The sequence below is a fragment of the Berghia stephanieae genome, chromosome 7 (genome assembly GCF_034508935.2).
Source record: "Berghia stephanieae isolate SIO BIC M18660-M18661 chromosome 7, UCSD_Bste_1.3, whole genome shotgun sequence".
NCBI lineage: Eukaryota > Metazoa > Mollusca > Gastropoda > Nudibranchia > Aeolidiidae > Berghia > Berghia stephanieae.
In genome coordinates this window covers 49,213,810-49,231,309 of record NC_088366.1, presented here as the reverse complement: position 1 = coordinate 49,231,309, position 17,500 = coordinate 49,213,810, and the positions used below count along the sequence as shown (strand labels likewise).

Here is a 17,500-nt window from a genome sequence, read left to right as displayed (position 1 = left end):
TTTGGTTTAAAAGTTATAAGCGTTTAAACACATGTAATTTCTTTACGCAGATTTCTCAAAATCATGATATAGGAAGATAATAATATTAGCATCATTGTATGCAGAATGTTATGCCCTTTCCAATGATATATAATACATGCCAGTTCATTCCACTGAGAAAGAAGAATGAGCATTTTAAAAGCACTCCTAAATTTTTTCCCCTCAAAAACGGAAACAGAAATCCTCGCCTGATTTCAACTCGCGAGAGCTACTTCTTGCAAGTGCCTAAATAAAATATATGATTCCTGGCTCCACATTATAAGAATGTTCTGATGTGTTGCCATACCGCCTAATCTATGGCTAAAAGAAAAGTGAAAGTGCACATATTTAATTTTGCAGGTCTAATAAACGACCATAGTTACGGGCTCGATTTGACGTTGAAATGGACAGTAGCCTATTTTGCGTTGGATTTAGAATATTTTCATTACACAAATAATTAGGTTTAAGTAGAAAGCAGGGTACTTTCGTAAAAACGTGGTCCCTGCCGAGCGGAGTAGTTTTAACGATGCGTTGACTAACAACCAGGTTGCCACATTTATTTGTTTGTAGAACATATTTTTAACTTTTTCTCCGAGACTGGGATTTAATTTTTTTTTTATTTGAGTTTTCAAAAACATGTAATCAAGAAGGGGGTAGGGGTGGACTGCCGATTCAGAGACAGGTGTCAAAACTATGACCCTTCCAAAATATGGGTTCATTCAATATTAGAAAATATAGTGTATTTATTTCAAATTCTATGCCTTAACCCTCAATTCTAATTTCTATTCTATTGTGATGGCAATGTACCGACGTGTACATATATTATTATTAGCAGGCCTGATAATGGAACGCAACCACGGGCTTGATTTAACATTGTAGTAATGGAGTGCGCTAGTCTGAGAGTATTTCCATTACAATTCAAAGTGTCCATAACAGATATTCAAATATAAGCACGTCGCAATGTAATATATCAATATATCCCATTGTTTTCGTTGAGATTAATCGCATTTTTGTTGTTGACTGTTGACAACATAAAAAAATTGGCTGCTATTTATCTTCAGCAACATAATAACTGGCAAACAAAACATCGTTAAAATTTACTCCGCACGGCAGAGACCACTTTAAAAAAAATGAAATTATAGGTGTTAACATAAGAGGAAAACAGATTATATAAAAATAAAAGAGTTCGATTCAGAGTCGGGAGTTGATTGTGAAAAAAATATCAACAATGCAACCGGGATACATATTTTTACTTCAACAAACACCTTCGAATGCTTTTTAAATCATACTATCTGAAACTGGCAAAGGCCAACAACAAAATCTTATGTGGCTACCTTGTAAATCATTAATAATAACACACGAGAAACGAGACATGTTAGAAAGGATGACCATACTTTCCGAGTTTCATAGGATGGGAAATATCCAAAATGTCGATTATAATCCGAATGCTTTGAACTTTTTGAGAAGATATAAATCCACTGAACGTATCCAAATTGTATCAATTTTAAATAATATTAGAATATGAACACACATTAGAAATCCAGAAAGCAGAGGACATAAACAACATTTGCAGCGGAGAATTCGAATATTATATGGATGGAGTAAAATAAAGCAATCAGTCGGCTCCGCCGTTACCACCGACACTACAACACTACACTACCACCAGCACTAAAAACTACACAGTAGCACAGTTGGAGAGCTGCACGTCTGCTTCGGCTGTCTGCTATTCTTCTGTGCTCCGTACTAACTTCGCTCCCTTTCCTCCCCTCCCCCTCCAACTCAAACCGACATTTTCCGTCACCGACATGAACGACCTCGGAGCTGTCTGTGTCTGGGGCTTACCGGCTGCATGGATGAAATGCGGACGTCAATCCGGAGAGGCATGAGGAATTGAGAGAGCGGTATCCCACTAAATTCCATGACCGTTTCATGGCAGCTAGCCTCAGCACAGAAATATCGTACGCGCAAAGAAATATACAGTAATTTCCCATTTAAATTTCGTTAGTAATTTTTGTATCAATAACACCGCTGCCATGAATATCCAAATGAGTATCTCAAATAAATTAGTCATGAAATCTGACTTCTATTATGGTAAAGTTCTGTCGTGACCCAGTCAACGAGGGTGAGACGGTCAAAATTTAAATTTGCTGCTTGATGTAACACAACCGAAACGATCGTAATCGTAGAATACAACCATCCTCCACATCTCCGAATATTAATAAAACCAACAAAACAGGTGTTGACTGGGACGCGCGGCAATCTAGATTATAACTCGTATCTAATTACTGTAGTTACACGCGATAAAAGTGTTTATGTTCAGTTCACTACCGGAAAAGGGCGTAATCTCAATGTTCTCAACTAAAAACTTCCAAGTGTTCAGGTGAGTGTTGGCTGTGATTGTGTAAATGAGTGGGTTTGCGCTAATAAATATGGTCTATTCACAGATACCTCGAGCTTATTAGAGTAGATCACATGGGCTGCTGACCAAGACGTATTCGTGGTACCCATGCTTCATTGCAACAGCTAAATACAACTGTCTACATGCGGCTGTGTGGTCATGTGGTATGACACTAGTTTTCATATCAAAGGTCACGGGTTCGAGCCTCGCTCATCGCACAGTTGAGTCATTGCTCTTTACTGACATTCTCTCACCGTGTTCAGATGTAAACTGAGTACCTGGCCATTAACAGCATTGTCTCTGAAAAAAAAAAAGTAATATTGCCTAACATGCATGTGTCATGTCACGTCCTACATGTTAAGTGTTGCTGTTGGCCAGCGACCCCTTTAAAGTGCTTTGAGCACGTTAAGTTAATATTGCACTGTATAAAAGCTCACGTTTTTTTCCACATGGCAGACCAGAATACAATTAAGGTTTAGCAACTCATTCATTTTATGTGTATAACTGACTCCGGTGTAGTGAGTTGCTAGCCAAAAAGTATTCGTTTCATTTAATTGATTAAACAAAACAAAGAAAAGAAAAAAAAACGCAAAAAAAAAACCCCAAAAAATAAAAAACAACAAAAAAGGGTCAAAACAAAAACACAACTATCATTACGCCTCAATCATAACTTCTGGAATCTCACATTGACTCGAATTAGGATTGAAAAAGAAGTTTTCTTAGGCTGCTGGAATCCCGCATAATAATGTACCAAACGACGTACAAATACTTTTGATTTGTACAACTACTGAATCAAAACAATGCGGCCGTAGGAGGATGGAATAGCATGTTGCCAAAATCAAATTGCTTGAATATCAGAATCTACACAACAATTATAAATGGATTTCGATTCACTGCTACAGCTGTTAGTCTCAAGGTATGATGAATGGATTCCATGCAGAGCTTTGAATTTATAATTACCTGGACAATTGTTGACTGCTATTTTTTTTTTTTTAAATTCGTCCTTGGAAGGATGAGCAAAGACCAGGATATTCCAGTTTAAATGTGTGAGAATTGGAAAGGGGGGGTTAAAAAGAAAATGAAATAAAAACTAAAATATACCACACAACTTTGATGTACCATGTGGTAATGGGCTTACAATTGGAAGGCTTTCACGCAGAAATACGGAAAAAAGGCGATGTTTCACGTAAGGGAACACATTCTTAAATCAAAATGTGCAACCCCCCCCCTACCCCCACAAAATAACAAAAGAAAACTATAATTTCCTTCAATTCAGTTATAATTTTCAAAAGGTCATAACCATAAACGTTATGTGTAAAACAAATTATTATAACAGGATTACCGCGCTCCACTACATTTGAACCACACCGACTCTCCGAGACCATTGAAGAAGACCTCTTATTTACGTCTATCTCTTTGTAAGCACAGCCAGACGGTCGAAGAGGGTCGGACGGTCGGGGCAGGCAGACATGTCGAGTGGGCGAAAAATGAGGACGGCACGGAGGTGGCGGTGGTGGCAATGTAAGGGGGGGGGGGGGGGAGAGGAGAGAGAGAGAGAGAGGGTCGGCCTGGTATGAAGGGTTTCAAGAGGGGGAGAGGGAGAAATTGGTGGGTTATAAAAGGCGACCGAAATTCAAGACTACCGACTACCAATAATATATTATGTAGTGACGTTATACAGTTTAAAAGGAAAGACAAGGAGATGTTTGTTTTAATAAAGGCATAATCGCATTTTGTTTATGTTAAGGAAGACACGGAACAGATTCTTGACATGCAACAGTGAGATTTATTTTAAGTGTGTGTGTGTGTCGGGCGGGGGGGGGGGGGGGTATGTGAGTGAGAGAGAGAGAGAGAGAGAGAGAGAGAGAGAGAGAGAGGCATACATGTCATCAATATTCACGATAATTAATTGTCTCCCCAATTATAATATGACCTCCATCCTTTTCAGTTCAAGGGTCAGCGGTCCCCTGTCATGCGCATAGCATTAAATGGGACTCGACCAGGTCAAATTCCTTCCTCCTCTATAGATAGAATGCGCTTGGCCAAGGAGTTCACAACATTGCCATCCGGAAGTATAACGGACAAACACACAAACTCTGTGTAACCATGAACTTTTATAGTCTGGTTAATACAGTTTAGTGAGAACAACTCACAAACGCGGATGGCAAAAACAATAACAAAGGCCTGAGTGACGTCATCTGCATACTATCTATATTTAGCCTCCTCTTACGGCCTCCTGCTTATAATAATAATAATAATATATACCTATGTCTTCGAAAAGAGAAATATACATATTATTAGAACCATCGTGAAAGAAGGCGTACAAATGTGTTTCATAGTGGACACCTTGATGCATACACGTCGAGCTCGGCGGTTCATCATCATAGTCATGACATTGAATATGTCATACGAACAGTATGATGATCTTTTAGCAAGAGTTGAGCAACAGGCCAAGTAATGGAGAAGAGGCAGGCGGCCTGTCATTGATTCTGTTCATTAAGTGCCCTACACTTTATTGCTATCTTCAATACATGTCTACCAGCCGAAATGGCCGTTAATATTGTAAAAATCGTTCGTTTTATCTTCTCTTTTCTTTCTTTATTTTCTTTTATTTATTTATTCATTTATTTATTTATATTTTTTTTGGTGGTGGTGGTGTGGGGGGGGGGGGGGGGGGGGGGGGGGGTACACACGTGTTACATTATTCAAAAGTGCATGGCGTTGTGCAAGTTCATCAAAAATATTGCTGTGTAAATAAATACTTCGCACCTACGAACATCAATATGACGTCATTTCAAATGTTAAATAATATAATGTATGACTAAAAAAAAAATAAAAAAAAAAAAAAATAAAAAAAAAAAACATTCCTAAATAAGGGTCATTCTTTTCAATCAATCAATGATAAGGCTAAAATATTTTTCTTTAAAAAGTGTTTTGACAGAAATTGTAAGGACTTGACGCTTTGATGTTCTATAGATAGTAGTATGCGCTTGGCCAAGGAGTTCACAACATTGCCATCCGGAAGTATAACGGACCAACACACAAACTCTGTGTAACCATGAACTTTTTTAGTCTGGTTAATACAGTTTAGTGAAAACAACTCACAAACGCGGATGGCAAAAACAATAACAAAGGCCTGAGTGACGTCATCTTCGAACTATCTATAGATAGTAGTATGCGCTTGGTTAAGAAGCTCACAACATTGCCGTCCGGAAGTATTACGGACCAACACACTAAACTATGTGCTCCCCTTGTCCACCAAGCAGTGATTGGGTATCTTGGCTGGCGGGAAGTGCTTTGCGATAGACTATAGTACTATCGAAAGGGTAGCAAGGAATTGCTATTGTCCGTTTCACGCAATAGAAACAGGGATAAACTTAATGGCTCTGAAGGACTACTTACAAAAAAAAAAAATAAATAAATAAATACAATTCCCTTTAGAAGAGGCAGGACGGCCTGTCATTGATTCTGTTCATTAAGTGCCCTACACTTTATAGCTATCTTCAACACATGCCTACCAGCCGAAATGACCGGCCTTCAATATTGTAATACATCGTTCGTTTTATCTTCTCTTTTCTTTTTTCTTCCTTTATTTTATTTTATTTTTTTTATTTGGGGGGGGGGGGGACACACTGCGTGACATTATTTAAAAGTGCATGGCGTTGTGTCAATTCATCAAAATATTGCTGTGTAAATAAATACTTATAAATACGAACATCAATATGACGTCATTTCAATTGTTAAATAATATCATATATGACAAAAAAAAAAAAAAAAAAAAAAAAAAAAACCTTTGGAAATTCCAATGGCAAAAAGGAAATTCATTATAAATAGTCTTACAATTGCCTAGTCTCAGCCTTATTCAAATTTAAAAATAAAATTTGGTTCTTTGGAACCTAAATTTCCTATTCAACAACAGATGTATTGCCTCACAGACCGTGGCCTTCGTAAACTCATGGCCTGATACCGTAGCCATCGTTAACTTTATAGATATAGTATGCGCTTGGCTAAGAAGCTCATAACATTGCCATCCGGAAGTATAACAGACCAACACACAAAACTGTGTGTATCCATGAACATTTATAGTCGGGTTAAAACAGTTCAGTGAGCATTACTCATAAACGCGGATGGCAAAAAACAACAACAAAGACCTGAGTGACGTCATCTTCGAACTATCTATAGCCTGACCGTGGCCTTCGTAAAGTTATGTATGGCCTGACACGGACCAAAAAATGACGTCATAATGCCAGTCTTTTGCCACAAAAGAAAACAAACAAATCGTGAGTTGTATTCAATAGTTTGGTGTTTCAGCGATGGCGACGGTTTCAGCGTCAGGCTATAAGTTAACGATGGCGACGCTGATACCGACCAACAAATGACGTCAAAAGATAAGTCTTTGGCCACAAAAGAAAACAAATCGTGAGTTGTATTCAACCGTAGCCATCGTTATGTTATAGCCTGATACTGAAATCCAAAAGGACTGGCAGTTTGACGTCATTATTTGTTGTTTTTTTTTTTTTTTGCACCGTCTAGCGAGTTTCGTTAGTAGAGCTCACGGAAACAAGTTATTTCATTGGTTGAACTATTGAATTCAACTCACGATTGTTTTCTTTTGTGGCAAAAGACTGGCATTTTGACGTCATTTTTTGGTCAGTATCAGGCCATAACTTTACGAAGGCTACGATTCAACACAGTTCAACCAATGGTAGGTTTCCCTGACCACTACTAAAGACAACTCGCTAGGCACTCCACAAACTTAAAAATGATGTCAAAATATGGGTCTTGGTCTTAGTCTTTGTAGTCTTAGTGGGTGTTAGTGTCAGGCTATAAGTTAACGATGTATACGCACAGACGCATATACAGTTCTGTATGGAGAGAAAAATAAAGTAAGTGAATGTGCTTCAAATAAAAGGGGATAATAACATATTAAACACTATTCATAGATCAGATCATTGGTTGGCGAAGTCCCGGGTTTGAGAGTTTTTGCCAGGATGAGAGTAGTATTAGTATTATTATTATTATTATTATCATCATCATCATCATCATCATCATCATCATCATCATCATCATCATCATCATCATCATCATCATCATCATCATCATCATCATATCATATTATTATTATTATTATTATTATTATTATTATTATTATTATTATTATTATTATTATTATTATTATTATTATTATTATTATTATATTATTATTATTATTATTAGTAGTATAGTAGTAGTAGTAGTAGTAGTAGTAGTAGTAGTAGTAGTAGTAGTAGTAGTAGTAGTAGTAGTAGTAGTAGTAGTAGTAGTAGTAGTAGTAGTAGTAGTAGTAGTAGTAGTAGTAGTAGTAGTAGTAGTAGTAGTTGTCGTCGTCGTAGTAGTAATAGCGTATGGCTACACCTCCAAATTCATTTCGTACACCCAGCTTCGAAAGTCTTCCTCCGCCCTAAGGATGGTCCCATAGCCACCTTCAAGTTTAGTAACCGGACAGTGGAGGACGATGTGATCGCTGGTCTCTGGAGCTGCCTGACATTTCCAGCAGACGTCACTGTTTCCATCTGCATAATTAATATGAGACTCATTTAAATCGATCGATGTTTGAAGGACGAGTTTTCTGGCCAAATTTTGAAATCTGTGTTTTTCCAGAGTACCTGCGGCAGGAATAGGACTTGACCTGGTAGACGACTCGCCATCCGATCTGACCCGACGCGACCTTTTCTCATTTATGAGCGCCCTTTTCCAAATAACAGCAGAAGCGTAACTTGATGAATAGAGAAGCCCGTATGAATGAATGAATCGAATGGCAGTAGGTATCGAATTCAATAAGTACTTTCTTCACCATCGCATTATTACAACTAGTCTACCGAACATTGTGACCCCGTCTTTTTAACAAAAAACTAGGTCTAATCTCTCTCCTCTAACCTTAAATTCTATGACACGACGACGATGTTGTTGTTGATGATGATGATGATGATGATGATGATGATAATAATAATATTATTATTATTATTAACACCAGTAATACTAATACTAAGAATCATAATAAAGATAATGAAAATAATAGTAATAATAATAATAATAATAATAATAATAATAATAATAATAATAATGAAAATAATAATAATAATAATAATAATAATAATAATAATAATAATAATAATAATAATAATAATAATAATAATAATAATAATAATAATAATAATTTATTATTATTATTATTATTATTTTTATTATTATTATTATTATTATTAGCACTATAATGATAGTAAAACATCAATAATATCGCACATAATACAGTTTATTTTATCACGCAGAATCTAACCATGATTAGCATTTGAAATAAAAATCTCCTCCACCTCTTCTCATTTATACCCAAAATAGGGCAGGGCAAGAAACCTACCCCCCCCCCCCCCCCTCCCCCTCCCCCTCATTTTAAAAATTTTGAATGGGAAATTTCGACCCAGCCAAAGAAAAAGAGGCTTACCCTGACCGATTTTTAGGAGACCCTTTTCTTTCCCTTTCCTCCACCCCTTCCAATCGCCACTCCCACATCACACACACACACACACACACACACACACACACACACACACACACACACACACGCACAGAGGCCCAGACCAGGTCCTCTTAAACGTTGAAGATCCTCCTCCCGACAGTAAAAGTAACAGTAACAACAACACCGATCGTCTTTTAGAATAAAAAGATACAATTCCAAATTCTTTTTATAAAAAAAAAAATATTATTAATTCGCCTACTCTCTCTCTTTCTCTCTCTCTCTCTCTCTCTCTCTCTCTCTCTCTCTCTCTCTCTCTCTCTCTCTCTCTCTCTCTCTCTCTCTCCATACAAGCGGGGTCATTCCACACTCCACTTAATTCCAAATGCTTTTTATAAAAAAATATTATTAATTCGCCTACTCTCTCTCTCTCTCTCTCTCTCTCTCTCTCTCTCTCTCTCTCTCTCTCTCTCTCTCTCTCTCTCTCCATACAAGCGGGGTCACTCCACACTCCACTAATTCACCCCCACCCCCACCACCAGCCCGCCACCCTTAACAGGCCAGTCAGCCAACCAGCCAGCAATCGAGCCAGACATATTTATTTATATCCACCCCCCCCCCCACCCCCCCCCCTCCCCACCACCCTTTCCCTTTCTCTCTTTTACTCTACAAATCCAGACCACAAATCTTTTTACCCCCCCCCCCCCCCCCCCCCTGCCAATCCTTCCTATTCGACCTTTTTAAATATATATATGTATAATCGTAAAGTTCCAGACGGTCTAATGCCATTGCAGACGTCTGCTGGATTATTCATTGAACAATCCAACAAGGCAGACATATTCTGTCCACTCAACGGTCACAGAATAATGAATGAACGGAGGGGCGGGCACGGCGGAACCTCAATCTAAAACTAAAACTAAAAACCTCCAAAAAAAAGCAGTGCGTTCCTATAGACAGAATGAAGATGACGTCACTCGGGTCTTTGTTATTAGTTTTTGCCACCCGCGTTTATGAGTACTTATCACTATACTGTATTAACCAGACTATAAAAGTTCATGGTTACACATAGTTTTGTGTGTTGGTCCGTTATACTTTCGGATGGCAATGTTGTGAACTTCTAAGCCAAGCGCATACTATCTATATAATTGTTTTTTTTTAACCTGACGAAAAGGTGAATACATATATGGAAACAACGTTCCTTCGTTTATTGGTTTGCTGACGAAGGGTTTGAACCCGAACGTCCATTGTCTGTACTGTTCCCTCCTGAAGTCTGTTAATTAATTTTCACCTTTTCGTTCGTTTTTTTTTTCACGATCCCGCCGCTCCGATAGATAGAATGAAGTTGACGTCACTCGGGTCTTTGTTATTGTTTTTTTTTTTTTTTTTGCGTCAGTTATCAGACCTGAAAACTCTATGAACCATAATATATAAATAGTTTGCGCTTGGCTTAGAAGCTCACAACATTGCCATCCGGAAGTATAACAGACCAACACACAAAACTTTGTGTAACCATGAACTTTTATAGTCTGGATAATACAGTTAAGTGAGAGTTACTCATAAACGCGGATGGCAAAAAAAAAAACAACAAAAAAACAATAACAAAGACCCTAGTGACGTCAACTTATTTCTATCTATATAAAAAACCTCAAGTTTTAGAGGGGTTAATTGCAAAAGGTTGGCGATGTCCATCATTGCCAAATTACTAGTAAGAAATCTACAATGAGCGATGTATACTCATTTGCAGGTCTGATAACCCAAATTGTTACGGTCTCATTGTTGTACTGGGAATGACTCTCAAACCGACGCAAAATATTCTTCATTGCAACAATGTTTCAAAACCAGCCCATACTAGGCTTCAACAGTCGTGACGTCACTTCCCTCGTAATGGCGCATAGTAACTTAGTAACTGGTTCTAAACTATCGGAACAATGGCGGACGCCCTAATGAAATACTTCTCCGATGAGCATATTATAAGTGTATCCAGAGGAGAAAAACATTATAAATCTGACCATGTTTTGACTTTTATACATTCTGATCACTTGACACGTGAAAAAGTTCTAGCCAGCATGAAGAATAAAAAGTACCGATTTTATTTGTGTAGAACCAAGCTGCTCGTTGCTGGGCGGACGTGACATCAGACTATTGAATCCTATTGCGTTCGGTTTTCAGACAATAATGACAAGAAATGAAGTGAGTGCCAGGAAAGTGCCAGAAGACAACAGAGAATAACAACTTCACGGCGGCGATGGGGGGCTCGAACCCGCGACCTTACTGGTACGACAACTCCGCATGTTCACGATGTCGATGTTGAACAATTTGAACATTTCAACAAACAAAAAAAAAAACGGGACAAAGTAGGAGCTTTCAATGTTTAATATACTACCGTAATAAAATAATATAATAATATATAAAGCATAAAAAAATCTGTGACCCGTGTACCAAATATAAGGCATGATGGCAGCCGGAATTTTATTTTATCTATTTTTTTTTTTTTTTAAGAGAGAAGAAAGTACTGGAATCGATTTCAAATGACCGACGGGAATGATGACGTAGGTGACTGAGTAAATAACAAAATAGCAGATGGCTCGACCCGTTCATGTTATCATCTAAGGCAGTTGGTGTAGCATTTTTGTAGGCTGATGTAACGATGGTGGCCTCGCTCCAAATAAAACATGTCGCCATTTCAATTAGGCTAGGCCTGAACTTTCGATTTCAGGGAGTATAATATATAAATATATTTAATCAGTTTTGGGGTGAGAACGGAGGTCATAGTCATAGATGGATGGATGGGTGAGTGAGTGGATGGATGGATGGATGGGTGGGTGAGTGGGTGGGTGGATGGATGGATGGATGGATGGGTGGGTGAGTGGGTGGGTGGATGGATGGATGGATGGATGGGTAGGTGTATGGATGGATGGATGGATGGATGGGTAGGTGGTTGGATGGATGGATGGATGGATAGGATGGAAGGATGGGTAGGTGGTTGGATGGATGGATGGATAGGATGGAAGGATGGGTAGGTGGCTGGTTGGATGGATGGATCAGATGGATGGATAGGATAGATGGGTGGGTGGATGGATGGACGGATGGATGGATGGATGAATGGATGGGTGGGTAGGTGGAGGGATGGATGGATGGATGGGTAGGTGGAGGGAGGGATGGATGGATGGATGGACGCCCTGGATCAGATCAGACATACGGATGGGTGGATGGATGCAAGATGGATAGATGAAAGTATGTATAGAGAGGGGCATCAAGAAGAGGGAGAATTAGAGTAGTAGTAGGAGAGAAAGAGAGAAAGAAAGAGGGATTAAAGCCAAACAAAAACGAGTCTATTAGCGGTAGTTTCTAATGTCGTAAAATTGAGTGACTGCAAATAATTTGTCTTGGAATAATATAACGATAGATAGGCGAACTGTACAATGATCCAAATAGAAATGAACCACCACTGAAATTCAAAGAACCATTAAGCGGACCAAACATCACCAAAAGTGAAATTGAACATGCCATGGAACGAATGAGGGATGGTAAAGCAACAGGCCCTGATGAAATATCTGTAGAGGTATTAAAAAGCCTAGGAGATCTGGCAATTGATGAACTTCACATATTATTCAACAATATATACAATACTGGGAAAATTCCAGAAGATCTCTGTAACTCTATTTTCATAGCAATACCAAAGAAAGCAGGTGCAGTCAGATGCGAAAATTTTAGAACTATAAGTTTAATAAGCCACATCAACAAAATACTGTTGCGTATGATTATCAACAGGCTAAGGAATAAGATTAACCCCGAAATCGCAGAGGAACAATATGGATTCCAACCTGACAGAGGGACAGGGAACGCAATATACCTCCTCCGTGTTTTAAGTGAAAGAGCTATACAGGTTCGGACCCCACTATGCCTCTGTTTTGTCGACTACAAAAAAGCTTTTGATAGAGTATGCCACGAAGAAATACTAAAACAACTGCACTCCATTGGCGCTGGTGAGAGAGACCTCAGACTCATGCGAACATTATACTACACCCAGCGGGCATCTATCAAAATCGGAAACTCTACAGGAAATTCCATTCCTATTAAGAAAGGAGTCCGTCAGGGGTGTGTTGCCTCACCAGATCTGTTTGGTCTATGCCAAGAAACGATCATGAGGGGCATGGATAATATGGAGGGAATAAAAGTGGGAGGTCACAACATAAATAATATAAGATACGCGGACGATACGGTACTCATTGCAACATCAGAAATCCAACTTCAAAAGATTGTTGACAAAGTGGTAGTAGATAGTGAAGCCGAGGGAATGGAGGTGAATATCACCAAAACGGAATGCATGGTAATACAGAAAAACCCCGAAAACAACAACACCTGCAGTGTAGCGATTCACGGCGAGCAACTTACCAACGTAGAAAGTTTTAAATACCTAGGTTCAATGGTGGCAACAGATGGAAGATGTAACCGAGACATACGAGCAAGAATAACTCAAGCCAAACAGGCCTTCATGGACCTGGGAAACATTTTGAAAAACAAACAGATGTCGTTCGGGATTAGACTCCGAGTCTTGAAGTGCTACGTGTGGCCAATCTTGTTATACGGATGCGAAGGCTGGACTACAAATGCAGAAACACAAAAGAACATTGAAGCTTTTGAAATGTGGTGCTTGAGAAGGATGCAGAGAATATCGTATACTGCACACAAAACGAACGAAGAAGTGCTAAAACAAACATACCAACAAAGGAAACTAATGCCCTTAATAGTGGATCGACAACTATCCTTTTTCGGACACATAGTAAGGAAAGATAAGAATGAATACCTGGCAAGTTGTGGAAAAATACCTGGTAAACGCGCCCGGGGGAGACAAAGAAAAACACTCATAGACCAACTGAAGGGCTTCACCAGCCTAACAATCCAAGAGCTGTTTGAAAAGGCAAGAGACAGGGAGGAATGGAGAGAGATAATTCATGCAGTATCCGAAGCCTGGACCAGGCATGGAACCTAGAAGAAGAATAATATAACGATAGAACGGCTGAAATAATGTGCTATTCTTTAACTCTTGAGATCTCGGGCTATAATAAAAAAGTAAGTCAGAAACTAAATAGCAATTCAATCAAACCCTCTTCAACTTCAATTCAAATGAAATGCTTTGGACGTTGGTAGTTGTGACAATGTTGGTTGATCAAAGTATCATGTTAAAGAGGATATCGTCAACCGGGGCTACTTAGGCCATCCCGGGTTACTTAGGCCACTTAGTAGAATAAAAAAGGTTGCTTTTTAAAAAGTTAAATTCATGAGTGCTCATTAGATCTATTGGGTTCTAATTATTTAAAAGATAAAAGCCACATGTAATCTATCTTTTAAAATAAGCAATCTTGTTTTCAGTAAGTGGCCCAAGTTACCCCGGGTGGCCTCAGTAGCCCCAGTTGACGGTACTAATAAGAATAATCATATAAACGACAAGTCATGGCTATCTCTGTTATCTAGATAATAATATGTGGCCCCTCATCTCAAAACGGTATTAAGTCGGGATGATTAAGATGCTGAAAATTGAATTTGTAGCCAGAAATATCAGATTTAAGTTGGGTTTATATGCTTTACAGAGCAGAAGGAATATCATATTTTAACTGTGCTAAATACCAACGTTCCATATTTTTGACCAGTTCAACTATAATTTGACTTGTTAGCATCTGGTCCATCCCGACATAAAACCGTTTTGAGACGAGGGGTCACATATTATGTACAGCCAGTTCAGTTCGCTTGGCTTGACCATCATTGGCCAGTTATTCTATGTTTGTTCGGATAATATTTGTTCTGTCCCAGAGCAGCAGCAGAAGAAGAAGAAAATGTCGCCCCATCGTCGTCGTCGTCGTCGTTGTCCCAAGCTCGTGTCACCAGAGATTGGAGAGGATTACTGAATAAGCCCCTTATTATACTAATACCCCTCTCACGACGACAGCGGTATCCACGAATACACCAATATCTCGAAACAGTGTTTATCTATACGAAATGGGCAGCACGGTGTCGCCGTGATCGGAGTGAATAATAATAATAATAATAATAATAATAATAATAATAATAATAATAATAATAATAATAATAATAATAATAATAATAATAATAATAATAATAATAATAATAATAATAATAATAATAATAATAATACAGCTTTTGTCCCAATGTCCATCCTTCCGTCCAGTTGTATGCATGTATGTATGTATTCTGTCCAGGCCGGCCGGTGACTGCTGACCAACAAGACAAACCCTCTCTAGACGGGTTGATAGGAATTAGACCGTCTGGGATTGATTCTAAATAGCAATCCGAACGTTTCTTACACTTGAAATTATTAGACAGAACGGAGGAATTTATTTATTATTCCGTGCTTGCTCGGCTCTCCCTCCCGCCTGTTCCACGGCTAAACTCGGTAAACTGATACACCAGTAACTGAACTGCGTAGATCCGTTACAGATTCATGTTTTTTAATGGTCCCTCCGCCGCCTTTGTAGTTCCACATTGTTGTCGTGTCTAGATGTCCTAATTACAATTAAGGCAATTTCCTGACATTTGATGTTGAGACTCTAGTATTCTTATTTAAGCCATTTAGGCTGAAACCGTGGCCATCGTTATGTTATAGTCTGATACTGAAATCCAAAAGGACTGGCAGTCTGACGTCATTATTTGTTTTTTTGCACCGCTTAGTGAGTTGTCGTTAGAAGAGCTCATGGAAACAAGTTATTTCATTGGTTGAACTATTGAATACAACTCAAGATGTTTTCTTTTGTGGCAAAAGACTGGCATTTTGACGTCATTTTTTGGTCAGTATCAGGCCATAACTTTACTAAGGCCACGCTGAAACACGGTTGGGTGGGTGTATCATCACCGTTCACCACTGGGTAGGATAGTTTGGAGGCCCCATGAATGAAACATTATTCAAATCTTGGCGATGTATGTGTGTGTATCCTTTCATCTAGTCTTTAAAAGTTACTCCAGGAGGACCCGCAGTATTATTTGCGGAGAAATAAAGGCATTTGCGCATAGGTACTTATCAATTTTAATTAGTATAGATAGTTCGAAGTTGACGTCACTCAGGTCTTTGTTATTGTTTTTTTAGTTTTGTTTTTGTTTTGCCATCCGCGTTTATGTTTAATTCTCACTAAACTGTGTTAACCTGACTATAAAAGTTCAAGGTTACACATCGTTTTGTGTGTTGGTCAGTTATACTTCAGGAGGGCAATGTTGTGAGCTTCTTAGCCAAGCGCATACTATTTATATTGGTATGGTGGAAATTAACCACTGGATTTGGCAACAGAGTGGTCAGATGGTGAATCCCAAGGTCAAAGTCAAATTAAGGACAGCTCATTATGCCCTCGTAGATATTCTTTAATTGAGCTTTATATAGCGCAAAATGCACTAAATGTGCTCAAAGAGCTTTACAAGGGGTCCCTGGTCAACAGCAACATTTAACATGTAGGACGGGACATGACGCCTGTTAGGCGATATTACAATTTTTCGGACAAAGACAACGCTGTTAACGGCCAGGTACTCATTTTACACCAGAGTACGGTGAGAGAATGTGAGTAAAGAGCCTTTTCCAAGGACTCAACTATGCGCCGAGCGCGAGGCTCAAACCCTGGACCTTCCGATCCGAAAGCGAGTGCCATACCAGAAGAACACATAGCCGCACAAATATATTATTATTATTATCATCATCATCATCATCATCATCATCATCATCATCATCATCATCATCATCATCATCATCATCATCATCATCATTATTATTATTATTATTATTATTATTATTATTATTATTATTATTATTATTATTATTATTATTATTATAAAAATATAAAATATTATTCAAATCTTGAACTTGAACGGTGAGGCTCTACCACTGTGAAACACAGCGTATCATCACGGTTAACCCTATCCTTACCAACTTTAGGAAAATCGTCACATTCGTTACGATACAACCAACAGATTTCTTATTCAAATTTCTCTTGTACATCATAAAAGTTAAAGAAGATGAACATTGTGTTGTAGTAGAGCATGTTTTGCTAAAGGAATAATGTATCGCAAGAACTTAGTGATAAAATATATTTTATTAGTGTTAGTTGGGTATGAAGTTTTGGGGAAAATCCTGAAAATGGCTGGTAAGGAGAGTTAAGATAGACTGGAAGTCCACATATTATTCTAATCTTAGCAAATAAGAATAGTTTGAACAGCTGGGTGACAAAGAAAGAGAAGAGTAATATTAGTTTTCTGAGGTTATCTGATCAGAGAGATGAATGGCGTACCATGATTACCGATGTTTGGCACAGACTTGGTACTTGAAGAAGAAGAAGGAAATACACAACGTAGGGTACTTATCTTTTTACTTCGCGTTATAACGTTATTTGGACTGAAATACAGCATATCACCGTTCACCGTTAATGATAATAATAATGATAAATAATAATGACAATACTACTACTACCACCACCACCACTACTACTACTACTACTACTACTACTACTACTACTACTACTACTACTACTACTACTACTACTACTACTTACTACTAATACTACTTTCATACTACTACTATTACTACTATACTACTACTA

At 38.3% G+C, this 17,500-nt stretch overlaps 1 protein-coding gene across 8 annotated transcripts in view; it reads right to left on the bottom strand.

The window, feature by feature from the left end:
- Positions 1–17,500, bottom strand: part of LOC144977420 (uncharacterized) — a 241,665-nt gene that overhangs the window by 37,074 nt on the left and 187,091 nt on the right. Inside the window, exon 1 of one of the 8 annotated variants that reach the window (XM_078922616.1) lies at positions 1,413–1,755. The exons of 5 other annotated variants lie outside the window; for them this stretch is intronic. The gene's annotated coding sequence lies outside the window, so the exon portion shown is untranslated. Of the gene's footprint in view, positions 1–1,352; positions 1,756–17,500 lie in introns of those variants that run through there. 2 more of the 8 variants (XM_078922619.1, XM_078922617.1) reach the window with 2 other exon arrangements.